Here is a 13,980-nt window from a genome sequence, read left to right on the forward strand (position 1 = left end):
ACAAAAGTTTTTTGATTGAATCACAGCTCATCCAAGCTGTTTCTTCTGGAACCACCAAGCCACCATTTCTGGAACTGAAGAAGCAGAGAAGAAGGACTGAACTTCAGTCCAGATCTTGAAGGAGCAGCTTGGATGAGCTGCGAAACTGACTCAATCAAAAACACTTTTGTCCAGTTGACAGAATTTTATTTCTCCTTTCCCTTTGTTACCTTAGTTCAGTTTTTCACATTTTTAAGTAATTAGATACAACACCTTTAAGAAGCAGCATTTACGTCTTATTGGTATGCTTATTACTTTTCTATAAGTTTAACTGCTACCCAACTTTTATGTTTGAATAAAATTGACAAAACTAAGTCCATATCCATTATACATAGACAAAGGCCTTTAAAAATGTCTGGGTCTGAACAACCAAACAAGAAACATGGAAAAACCATTTGACCAACAGCATTGCTGTACTGTGTGCCAAGTCAGCAGCTCCAGACCTGCTCCATTCTGCAGCACTGAAGGGAGACAGGCCTGAGAGTGACACTAATGGCTGCTCAATGGCTACTGGCAATGCTTCTGCTATTTATCACAATTAACATAAGCCAGAAATTATAATGTGATTGAAATAACTTTTATTACTGTTAAATGACCATTATTCAAGTTTGTCTACATCCAAGTTGCAGGTTTTAAACACATGGTAGAATGCTTTCTCTTTTCATTTTTATACTGCCAAATCCCAACCAAATTCTTTAAAACTATAAGTCTAAGCAGGGACTCCCAGACTTCACTGACACTAGACACTTCCTTCACCCTCTGATCTTGTCCTTTTGGTCATTACCCTAAGCTCATGACCACAGGTGAGAGTAGGAACATACAATAAAAAAGCTTTGCTTTTCGACTCAGCTCTTTCTTCACCACAACAGTCCGATAGATTGGCGCAACTTCTGCATCACTGCCTGTCCAATCTGCCTGTCAAGCTCATGCTTCATCTTTCCCTCATATATATAAAAGACCCCGAGATACTTGAGGCAGGGACCCACCACCCACCCGGAGAGGGCAAGCCACATTTTTCTGGTCAAAAACCATAGCTTCAGCTTTTTAGAGGCTGATTTGCATCCCAGCCACCTCAGTGCATGTTGCAGGTCCAGGTTCGATGTAGCCATCAGGACAACCTCATCTGCAAATAGCAGAGATGAAATCCTGTGGTCCCTAAACCAGATTCCATCCAGCCCCTGACCGCTCCTAGAAACTGTCCCCCGACATGAGCCATAAAAATGATCTGTCCATAAAAACAATAAACAGAACCAGTGACAAAGGGCAGTCCTGGTGGAGTCCAACATGCATTAAGAACAAGCCTGACTTACTGCTGGCCATGCAAACACAGCACAACTCTTGCTACAGTCATCCAGAGACTAGAGCCCATACAACTGGCACACCCCCCACAGGAAAAGTTTGAATGCATTCTCCAGATCCACAAAGCACATGTGTACTGGTTGGGCAGACTCCCATGAGCCCTCGAGCACCCGATGGAGAGTGTAGAGCTGGTCCAGTGTTTCACAACCATGAGGAAAACCACACTGCTCCTCCTGAAACTGAGGCTCAACTATCAGTTGGATTCTCCCTTCCAGTATGCTGGAATAGACCTTATTGAGGAGGCTCTGGACTCTGGACACTGTCCCTGACCAACATGAGCTGTTCAAAGGCATGTCAGCCAAGACAGCCCCACAACATCCAGAGACTTAAGATACTCAGGATGAATCTCATCCACCCCTGAAGCTTTGGCACCAGTGATGAATCTCCCTCCAAGTACTCAGCCTCTGTTTCCTCCTCAGAACACATGATGGTAACATTTAGGAGATCCTCAAAATATTCTTTCCACCGTCCAACAATATCCCCAGTCGAGGTCAGCAGCTCTCCACACTCCAGCTCTGCTCCCCCTCCTGAGGAATTTTATTGAGACCGACTGATAACTCACCTGCGAATTTTCTAACCAATGGTTAAAATTATATAAGATGGTTAATATGATTAAAAGCTCAAACAAGTCAATTTCACCTAATACGAGCACTTGTAAAACTTCACAACAGAAAGAAGTTTGAGTAAGTAAACTTAATTATTTTTCTTATTTTTCTCAGTCTTCACACAGCAACTTTTCATCATCAGACCTCTTCCCCTCATATGTCAGATCTGTAGAAAATGTGAAGCCGTGCTCTGAAACCATGTAATTGCACAGTGGTAACCAAACAGATTCCTGCGCTGATTACTGCAGGACACAAGCCAGCTGGAGAGTGTTCCATAGGTTTGATCATGGACAGACTGTACAAACTTATAAGCAAGGGAAATCATTTTATATTGCCCATAAGTCTCATTTCACATGACAAGATGCATGAAATGAGGTTAAAGAGCACAGAAAACACATTCAGCAATGTGAATGCATGTGTGGTAGCTATGACCTAACTGACAATAGGAGAAAGTTACAGCTTGAAATTAAACACATGTTATTTATCTCAAAATATATATATTTTTTAAAATAAGTGTGTTTATAAGTATGTTTTATTCTTTTTTATTGATAATGCATTTTGGGGCTTTTATACCCCCTGGTGTATCATTAATACTCTAATTTATGCCCCAGAAAATGGTACGAGACCTATACCTGCTGATAAGTGAAATCTAAAGTGAAATCAGATAGAAAACTGCTAAAACAGCCTGCTAATGCTACACTTATATATATTCTGATTAAGAGAGGCAATCGGAGGCAAATCCAGAATGATATTTCAGTGTTTTTATACAGAGGGATATCAGTCTGGTCCCCATGCTCTACTATGCATCTTAAGTCCAACCAAAGAGTGAGCAATCAGATTCATTGTATTCAGTGAAGCATGTGAAGGAGCTCATCGGTCACCTGTCATTTACAAACAAAATTAAGTTTCTCTCACCTCAGATTAACAGTTTAGTGTTTTACTCAATGATTCTGCAGAAATCGGCTGAAGTCCCCTGACATTTTTTTCTCCTTTTTTCCTAAATGATTGAAGACCAATAAACTCATCTGTTTCTCATGGATCATTGAAATAAGCAAACCTGATTGCACAGCTCTATCCTACCGTGACCAAACCTGGTTGCGGTGCTCAGATATATAATATATTGTACTTTATCATGTTCTTATATAACCCTCTATTTTTCTATTTTTCATTTCATTTTTTTATCACAGTTTTCTTTTGGGATATCTCTAGCTTTAAATATTAAAGACAGTTACAAAGTGTTCCATGCGTCCAGACTGTTGTTTGACTGGAGTTTCCCTGGGTGGGTGTCCTCCATGTTAGCACCGCTGTATCTCTTACATTCTTGCTGTCAGACTGTCTACCGTCTGGTGTGGTCTAAAGGTAAACAAGACTGCAGGGGTTCAAGTCCAATGTTAGCTAATGCACACTGTCAAAAAGCTTGTAGTCTGGAACCACCCGCCTTCACATCGCTGTACATGTATGTAGCACAGTTGCCCTGCTCCTCCCTATGCAGTGCTGTCATATTTGATTTATATGCTAAGTGAATGCTACAATTAATCTTGATTAAAGCTAGTAATTATGACACAACTCTATTAGCAGTGACTCGTATGACCTCCAAATTGAAAATGCATCAGCTGACGTCATCATTTTGTCATTTTGTCCCCAAGATATGACATTGACCAATGGGCTTATGAATAATCATGGCATTATCTGTAAAGCATCATACTGTGTTGTTAATATGCAGTAACTTATATATGTATATTTATTCATCTGGAGGGGTTTGGTTAGGAGGCTGCAGGCACTAATATTAACTTGATCTGACGAACCATGCAATAAACCGTGCATTCCATAAACTGCATTTATTTTGTACAATGAACCTACACTGAAAAAACAGTCCGAGAGGGGTTGCTCAAATTGCAAAAACAAATTTGACAACAATAACATCACTTTTTTACGTTTCTCTGTCAAGCATGTTTAAATCTTACAAACATCGCTTGATTGTGGCCGATGTGAGACCTGCATGTTTTAATCAGGTTGAGGAAACATGACTTTATTATAATTTCTGGTGAGGCTCCTCCCTCTGGAATTCTCCTCCCCAAAACTTTTGGAGGGAAAATTCAAATGTAACAGGACACAGGACAGTTCCAGGAGCAGAGGACACAGTGTGGAGCAGGAGGATTATCAGAGCTGATCTGGAGGTGAGACTTTTTAAAGATTTTATATGTTTCTCTGGCCTAGAATGTCGTCATTGTTAAAACATGTTTGTGGTGTTTTATTTGAAATTAGAGTTAATGTAAGGACAGCTTGAAACAAATTGTTTTTGACTGTCCATCTACAAGAGGGTGACAGTTGTACTAAGATTTGAATGTGTTTCCAGAGTCGTCTACAAAGAGTGACGTCCAGAGCTCTGCTGGAGCTGTGGGGAAGTTCATGAATGTTATAGTTGATGTTTCAGAAAAAAGGAAGATGTTTGAGAACCAACAAAACACAGAGCACAGATGAACAAAGTAAGTAAACCAACTAAAATTATTTTAAAATTTTTCAAAATGAACTTCCTATTGAAACTGTTATCGTACTTGTACAAGGTGATGTGGCACTAGGAGACTTTATACCAGATGCCCTCCCTGTTACTGTGTTTAGAGGAAGAAAAGCAGCACGTGGTGAGTTTTGTTTCTGCAGATACAGTTCTAATGTTCTTGTTCTTCTGTTCTGGTCCATTATTGTAATAATAATTGCTATAAGTGTATTTAAACATGTACAACAGAGTAGATCATCATCATGTGATCATCATGTGTTATTCGTGTGTCCACAGGCAGAGACCAGAGCGTCTTCACTGGAATAAATCTTCACACTGTCCAGCTCCAAACTGTGTATCTCTGTCCCTGTGCTCTCTTTGTGTTTGATTCTGTTTAAGACAATACAGAACTGTGGAAAACTAAAGACTGTTTTTGTATTCTTTTACAGAATTAGATCAATTAAATTACATTATACATACTTATACATTTCATGATAAGGTACCATAAGATAAATATGCATATTCAGCATGATTTGTTCAAATTTCATCAACATGAAAAAGTGATGTTCATGTTCCGAGAAAAATATGTGTAGAGGGGTTCGAAAAAAGTTTCAAAGCCTAAACATAATTTTATTGCGTGCAACCACTGTCCATAACTTTTTTACGCAAATCCAGCAACCTTTTTTTTCAGTGTAACTTGGCCCTGCAATCAGCAATGAATACATAATATGCATAATAGTAATAATAGTAATAAATGAAAAACACCCTAATATCTTTGTGGTCAATAAAACTATTAAAAAATGTTTTAAGCATAAATCCAATTTAAGTGGGTCAACCAGTATTTCTCCATCTTTTTACCACAGCTATATTTTAAGATGCACTATGTAACTTTTTAGGTGGAGGGACCGCCACTTGCTTGTTCTCAAGATGGAATTCCTTTTTCTATAAATTTCCACGCTATGGCATTAAATGTATATATCTCCATGGAGACAGATGACTTCACCAGATTTGGTTACTGGTCATATTTATAGATCACGTTTTGCATGTGATCCAGATATTTTGTATTATGTATGTTGTCTGTAGTTTTAATTTAAGAAATGCTAGATCAGTCAAATATAATGCCATGTGTAAAATGTTTGTCAAAACAATAATATTTCCATCTAGACAAGTAGGTGGCAGATCCCTTACCAGAAAAATAGTGTATCTTTAAAATAAAGTAGCCGATGTGAGCAGTGTGTTTTGTCCATACAATAAACAGTAAAAACAATATGCAAGATACAAACTAGTAATCTTCTGGTTGGCAGGAGTGAACTGAAAGCCACTCTGCCAACTGGTAGTATTTGAACATTAACATAATAACATTACGTAATTGTTTACAGTGAACATTTTCCTTTCCATGCAGATTTCACTTTTACGTTGTCTGCTTTATGGATGGGCCTTAAGCTTTAGCAGTAACAATTAGCGGTGCATCGTATCATTACTTCATTAGTGGTGTCTCCATGTGTAACCTCAGTGCCCACCACACACCACTGTAGTCCATTCATACTTCAGACCCACTGCCTCTGTTCAAATTACCAGCAGCTGTGATCCTAGCACAATCCACAGCAAGAACAGGAAAAGTCGCTGAGGTCTGCTTTTAAAACCCTTATATTTGTGTCTCCAAGAACTTGCCAGAGCCTATAAAAGTTCATTGTATTCATCCCTGCGTTTTACATGCTGGGTTAGCTCCGTACAGCCAGTGCTCCAGTTACAACCACACTCGTCGCCAACTTTTGTATGAAGAGAAATGTATGCTCAGTTAAAGGCGTTTTGAATAGAAATATGCAAACAGAGCACTTTGAGTTATAACCTAGCGTGTTTTGAGTCCACTTGGCTTCGGAGATTAAAGTCTATATCTTCATTTATGGCCTCGAATGCAGTGACCAGTCAGTGGATGGGTGAATTAGGATTGATGAATAACTGTATTTATGATGGTTGTACAGAGGAAGGGCCAGCCAAGCTTATCTCGTAAAGTGCAGTGTTGAGGCTGCTCATTTTCCCCTATAATGAACCTCAGAGAACAATGGTGAACTTAATGACCGAGCTTTGGTAACGCCTGTATTGTTGTCCCAAGTTGCCCATTAAATACCATTAAAGTCTATTATGTGTTGGCCTCCTGCCTTATACATGCCTATATATTTATTGCCAATGAAAAAATAAAGGAATAAAGGAATATGGGTTATTGGAGCGATTGGTCCGTCATGGACAGTAGACATTATAACATTTTCATTCCTCCTGTAGTTTAAAGGGTCCATATTACGCTATTTTCTGATCTATTAAAATGCTGTTTACTTGTCAAAAACATGCCTGGAGTTGTGTTTTGTTTAATTAAATACCCATGTTTAACACACAATGTTTATTCTCTCAAACAGAAAACAGTCTGTTCCACCTTGTGATGTCATTTAATACAGGAAGTGCACCACTGTGTTTTTAAACTTCATACACCTTCACTAGAATCATTTAGATAATTTCAGCTTTGGAATTGTCAATCACTACAGATTTTTTTTTTTTTAACATGCTTCATGACATCATAAAGGGGAAAAGAGCATTTTGAGTTTTGGAGATGTAGGGAGATTAATAATAAAGGGTTACTCAAACATGTTTTTACTGCCATAATTTTGATTTACCTTTTTATGTAAATGATTCTTGAATAATATGTAATATGCGAATAAGAGAAAATGTTGTTCTTTTATTTTGGTAGTCAACAGGTAGGAACTGTTGTTGTTTTGTTCGGTTCCGCTAGACCCCTTGTTAGAGACGCACGCCTGGTTGAGAAGCTGTAATCGGCAAACCAAACCAATTAGTTAAAATTGTTCAAATAAAGTTAAGATAGTGTTAAAGTGAATAAACATGTGTTTAAAGGTCATTCTTCCTTCAAAGTATGGGGCAGCCAGCGAGGTATATTTTTGTAATTGTTCATGTCTTTATTTTGTGTCTTTTATATTATACTTTTGTAATTGTAATTTATGTTAATTATTTTAGTTCGATGGTGGCATTGGTGATGTTGGTGGCATTAGAGGCATCCTTTAAGTCTCAAGATGATACAAGCCACAGCAAAACGAACTCTATTGACTACATGAGGAAGTCGTGTGATACATGAGAATGACATGAAAATGTTTGGTGAGGTAAGAACATTTTGACTTGTCTATAAGTCAGTACTCAGTAGTTGATAGTTTTGCATAATATATGCCCTTTAAATGCAATATATCATAATTTACTATTTCAAAATACAAAATATATTGTTCATCACATCACATTTAGAATTTTGTGCTTTTGATGTGTTTCAGCAACAACAACAAAATTGCTTGTAAAATATTAAATGTACTGATTTTCACATACTCAATTATGACTACATTTACTGTGTAAAATTAATTGTGAAATACCCACAAGCAAAATACTCTAAATAATATTAGCAGATCTGTCATCGCCATTTTGTTTAGAATCCAGGCTGATTGGGTCACTATGAACCATGACTTTGTGCCAGTTCTGTCCATTGCGAAACTGCCTGTATTAAACTAGATTATACAATGTGGTTAGTTACATAAAATCTGAGTGGAAAGAAGATGCATATAGGAGCATATGGCTAATTGATAGAGCACAACAAAAGCTTGCATGATACATACATGTTTTATTTATGCCTGGGGTGTCTTTTTGAAGGCCAAACCAATGTTATTGTCTCATAATGTGATACAAAGTGCTACAGGGCATGGAGAATCTCGAGTGAGTCATTATGAGTGCGCACAATTCAGGCCAAGAAGAAGAAAACCCAAATGTTTTTCCCAGACGCCGCACGCTCTCACAGTGAAAGCACAATGCCTTGAGGGAGACATTACCATCTCCCTGACATGTAAATAGGTTAGCAAGCTGCAGTCTTCATGTACTGTACTTCAATGCACAGTCCCCCTTCTAACAGACTTATCTTTGGATCCTGAGAACTGTTGGCTTAATCTGCCCGCTGACTCATAACAGACGGAGTGCCTCTTTCTCTTTCTTTCTTTCTTTCTTTCTTTCTTTTTCTCTACTCCATGCTTGTCTTGTGCAGAGTTACCTGTCCAGCCAATATCTCCTGCTAGGCCTGTCATGATAATTACTATATTGACTTATCGTTCAATACATGATAGATGGAACAAATATTTTTGGGAGTCAGTATTTCTCGTGGGTCCTTTTTATTTGTACTACTTGGAAAAGGCTTGTTATTTTTCTGCAGTATGATAAGATTTGAACTGTCCAGGGTTGAATTATGAACTTCTATGACGCATTAAAGACACAAACTAATTACTTATGAGCTTATTTTTTGCAGCAGTGTTTTTTTGTTTTTTTTACAATATTGGGGATAATTCAGCTTCATGGTTTTGTTTCAGTATTATCGTTTATCATCTATATTTACTTCAATAATATATTGCACTTCTGACGTCTCCTTAAATATTCTTGTATCAATCAGAACAAAATATGTAACTTCTTTTATGTAAGAGTTTGGTGCTTTGCTTGTTGATTGTTTCCCAGTCCTCCACGATATTTATTCATATTTACTTGGACCATGAGATTCTCTGACTGGTTAAGTTGCCTGTCAGTCACATCTATCTGAAAGGCAGGATACAGTTCTAGATAGTAATTAAGACAATGCATATGAATTAATCTATTAAACATTCAGTAAGACAACAACATAAAACATTAAACCAAACAGACAACAGACACATAACATGACAACATATCTGAGACATTACAAATAAAATGAAAACAGAGCCTATTTACAGTAAAGGCCCATATTACTGTATTTTCTGATTTATGCTATATTGTTTCCTCTTCAAAAACATGCAGTTGTGTTTTTGTTTCATTCACACATGTTTAACACACAAACCTGCATATTTAGGCTGAATTCTTCTCTCAAACAGAAACGAGCATGAGCATGGAGCAGAGCGTTTTGATCTTTGCAGATGAAGACAGATTAATAATGCAGAATTACTCAATAATGTGTGATAATAATGTGTATGTTTTTGAGGATGTAACAACATTATAACACGACTTAAAGCTCACGAGAGTCAATTTTGCGTAATATAGGATCTTTAAAAGCATCAGTCAGGAAGTTATGGTAAAATTGTGTTGTTGAGCAACTTAGATGAAGTGTGTGTGTTGTGTGTGTGTTTAAAGGCTTTGTGGCTCTGTCCTCTTGCCCATATGGAGCTCTGTTCTGTGGGGAATGGTCCAGCTGAGGCCAGAGCAGTGCACTGATGCAGGGGAAGTCCAGCACACTTCACCATGAGACAGGAAATGACCCGGGCATTTGGAAATCATCTACACTATACTAAAGTAATATTACATTACTTTTGTTTGAATCGGTGCATAGTAAAGAATGACACAACTTATAGGACCTTGTGATCTTTAAGCCATGTTGTAATGTTGTTTCTGTTTTGTTTCATTCACACATGTTTGAGTAACCCTTTGTTAATACATCTCCAAATCTCAAAATGCTCTGTTCCACTTTGTGATGTCATGTAGTTTTCATGTCTGCCACACCATTTATCTTTAATTCAATAGGCATTTCAATAGGCTGAAATTATCCAAATGATTCTTGTGAAGTTGTATGGAGTTTAAAAACACAGTGGAGTGTTTTCTTTTTGAGAGAAGAACTAACTGCCCAAATATGCAAGATTTGTGTGTTAAACGTGTATGAAACAAAACAACAACTCGACAACAAACAAAACAAACAACTCGAAGTATGCTTTGATGAAGAACATTATAACAGATCAGAAAATAGTGTTGTAGTGGAGCTTTAAATAAAAATGTGATCATGAAAAGTTGACCGTTTAAGCTTGTTTACGTTTACTGATGGTCATCCTAAATGCGTAATTATGAAATGTACGTAACTTAAAAGTGCATTGTGCAGTTTTCTAGTGGAAAGTCAACCACCGACTCTGTATAAAGACGGTACTCCTTTCCCAAGAATTCACAGTATGACTATAAAATGTGTTATCTCCATGGAAACATACAGCTGATGCATTGTGGGCTTCATTTGACTGGAGCCGAGCGCTATGGGTGACGTCACACTCCCTTAGTCCACATCTTTATGCAGTCTATGAGTACTCCTTTATGATCACAAGTCAAATCCACCAACATCTACTCTCAATCAAATGCGTAAACCAAAAATATTCTTCAACCAAAGTCAAAGGTTACGGGTGAAATGAACTGCCCTTTGACCTCCATACGACCCTTTAATGACCTCCTCCTGCTTTGCATCTGTCCAGGGCTTGACATCCTTTTGACCTTGCTGCCACTGCCTGCATTAATATTTATGGACTTTCTTTGTACTCATTCATCTCATTTAGCAATCACAAACTGCACTAAAAATATTCAGAACATGTCCAACCCGGGACTAGGATTTATTTTTTCCCTTCCTTTTTTCCTTCCCATATTACACTATTTTCTGATCTATATTATGGTTCCTCATCAAAAACATACCTGGAGTTGTTTTTTGTTTCTTTCACACATGTTTAACCCACAAATCCTGCACATTTTGTCTTCTCTCAAACAGAAAATACTCTGTTCCACCTTGTGATGTCATGTAGTAATACTGGAAGTGCTCCACTGTGTTTCACTAGAATCATTTGGATACTTGGAATTGACAATCTCTACAGAACTTGAAAACTACCACTACATGATATCACAAGGTGGAACAGAGCATTTTGAGTTTTGGACATGTAGACAGATGAATAATAAAGGATTACTCAAACATGTGTGAATGAAACAACAACAAACAAGTCAGTTTGGCATAATATGAGCCCTTCAGGGACATGGGCCGTTTATGTTTGGGTTGACTTTTGTCAGCCTTACTTTATTATGAATGAATCAAAATATATATAACATGGCCAATGCAATGTGGTCAGTATTTTTTACTCATCTCCTTTATAATATAACAAAATATAACATGATACAATTCCAATAAGGCATTTTAAGGTTACATTCTTAAAACAAGTTCATTAGGTTCATGGGGCAGTGTAAGAACCTTGTCAATGTAGGTCCAGCAAAGGGGACTTACTTTAAATAATGAAACATATACCATTTTAGTTCATTAACTATTTAAAGGCCCCAGTCAACTCAGACCAGCTGGTACATAATGCAGAGATGGCAGAGAAATCTTGAGGAACCAGTCACTCACTACTGGCTTGGTCCAATTTATGCAGATTTTTAAAAATACTTGTGATCCTGGGAACTACCATTGAATATACGTGGTTCAAATCTCAACAGTCAGGGTAAATATTAGACATGTTTTAGGATGTGTACTCACTTTTTAGAACAGTTGTGCTGACAGCCTCTTTAATGTTTTTATTTTTCCTGAACAGCGAGACCCACACGGGATAGCAGGATATGGCTCCAGATCCACTCATCTTTGTAAAGTTTTGTCAAAATATTTCCTTGATTTCAGAGGGTTTAATTGACAGGCAGATTAACTGATCAGAGAGGAGCATGGTCCGTTTGTATCAAAAACAAACATGGTGGTTTACAAGTAAAAAAGGGGAAAAAGCAACTTCAGGGACTGAGAAACACCATGGATTTTTGCAGAATCAACAACTGAAAGACTCAGATAAAAGAAGGTATATGTTTTATTCTGTATGTTAAGAGAAGTTTTGAGAGATGTCTTACACATTTGAGAAACACGTGCTACAAATTAGCGGCTGTGATTGGATTATCTCAAGTTTGGATGGAGGATTTTCACGCTCTCTTTTCTGGTTCCAGACCCTTCTGGATTCTAACAGAATGTAGAAGGGACTGGCTGATCATGTTTTCATTAGTAATTATAGCTGCAAATGTGTTTTTTTTACATTACTAGAATCACCTGAACGTCCCTTAGCCCCCTTAGCCACCTGAAAGTGACTCGCTCAGCAGTGGTCTGACAGGTTTTAGGGCAAAGACAATTTGACTTTGGTTGTTGCAAACTTGCATTGCACATTGCAGTAGCACTGACCTTCTCTATAGCCATTGAGACGAGGAGTGATGACCTCAGGTTCAGTTACAGTTTGTATCTGTGGAGAGGCATCTGTAATTGAATAAATGCAAGATATATTATTCCATACTGTGGAACATTATAGGCACAGCAATTACATCTCCATGGAGAGAAGCAAAGAGTGGACCACTACCTGAAAAAGTGCATAGTGCAACATCAAAGGTCCGTATTATAAAATTAAGAGAAGAACTCAGCCTAAATTTGCAGGGTTTGGGTGTTAAATGTGTAAAGCGAAGCCACACTTCTATTTGTAACAGCAGCAATAAGAAAATCAAATCAAACCAAACCCCCATTTGTATAAGCACCACACTCTGAAAACCCCATCATCTTTTGTATCACAAGACTCACTGCTGTATCAATATAAAACATAACAACAGGGTAGAACATAGAGGACGCCCTTGAGTAAAAGTTGTGATTTATTCCTCTTCACTGCAGAAGTTGGGGTGAGGCCACAATAATCGTCCCGGGACAGTGGAGAAGGAGAGTGCCAGCGCAGATCATGAAGGACACAGAGGAGACTGCAGATGCCAAAATGTCCGCTGTTTTACCTCCAGCTCACAGGTGCAGCACAGTGCAAGCTCAGAGCTACGCCAACTCTGGTAAGGGCAAAATTCATAGGAAAAATTGTGCATTTTAGATATGGGCACTAGTAGCAACACAAGACAGTGTTTTAGCATGAAACAAGTAAGACACAACTAATTATCCAGTTAAACACTCACAAAATCTTGTTTCCTCATCATACCTGGAGTTGTGTTTTGCTTCATTCATTAATGTCTAACACACAAATCTTGTATATTTAGGCTGAGCTTGTCTCTCAAACATAAAACAATTGGCAATTCCAGGACTTAAAAACAAAGTGGAGCACTTCCTGTATTACCACATGACATCACAAGGTGGAACAAGGTGTTTTCTGTTCTCCTAAACACCTAAATATGCAGGATTTATGCATTAAACATGTGTGAATGAAACAAAACACAACTTCTTGTATGTTTTTGATGTGGAAACAACATTAGAACGGATCAGGAAACAGCGTAATATGAGCCTTTAAATAAATTAAATGGAAGAGCAAAAATAACACCCATTTAATTTGTTTTCCATCTTATAAACTTAAAAAACGTTTGCTTCCAATAAACTAGGACCCACTCTTCAAATGTATATTTCACCACCGCTGTGATTTCAACACCTCATGTCTGTTTTGGTGGCTTCTCCTTTAAAGGGCAGTGTGGTACAGCCGTCTTATAAACACCACTGACACAGGCTTGTGTTCTCTGTATCCTGGGGCACTCACGCTCCTGTAAATTCAACCAAATCTCCTTAGCTCCAAACAAAAGAGGGGACACTGGCTTTTAACAAGAGGCCTACATCTGTGCTTTATAGATCAGACTTTATAACAGTCAATTGTCTTAAGTGAATAAAAAGTACTTGTGATAAATGAAACCCTGCTC

The 13,980-nt window shown here is 37.8% G+C and overlaps 1 long non-coding RNA gene across 1 annotated transcript; it reads left to right on the forward strand.

The window, feature by feature from the left end:
* The first annotated feature begins 7,311 nt into the window (after positions 1–7,311).
* Positions 7,312–13,120, forward strand: LOC129409442 (uncharacterized). Its single transcript, XR_008632403.1, has 3 exons — positions 7,312–7,434; positions 7,519–7,661; positions 12,971–13,120. It is a non-coding gene; the product is annotated as an uncharacterized LOC129409442 (long non-coding RNA).
* The last annotated feature ends 860 nt before the right edge of the window (positions 13,121–13,980 follow it).

The sequence above is a fragment of the Boleophthalmus pectinirostris genome, unplaced genomic scaffold, assembly GCF_026225935.1.
Source record: "Boleophthalmus pectinirostris isolate CB_2022bp ecotype Guang Dong unplaced genomic scaffold, ASM2622593v1 HiC_scaffold_2, whole genome shotgun sequence".
Classification (NCBI taxonomy): Eukaryota; Metazoa; Chordata; class Actinopteri; order Gobiiformes; family Gobiidae; genus Boleophthalmus; species Boleophthalmus pectinirostris.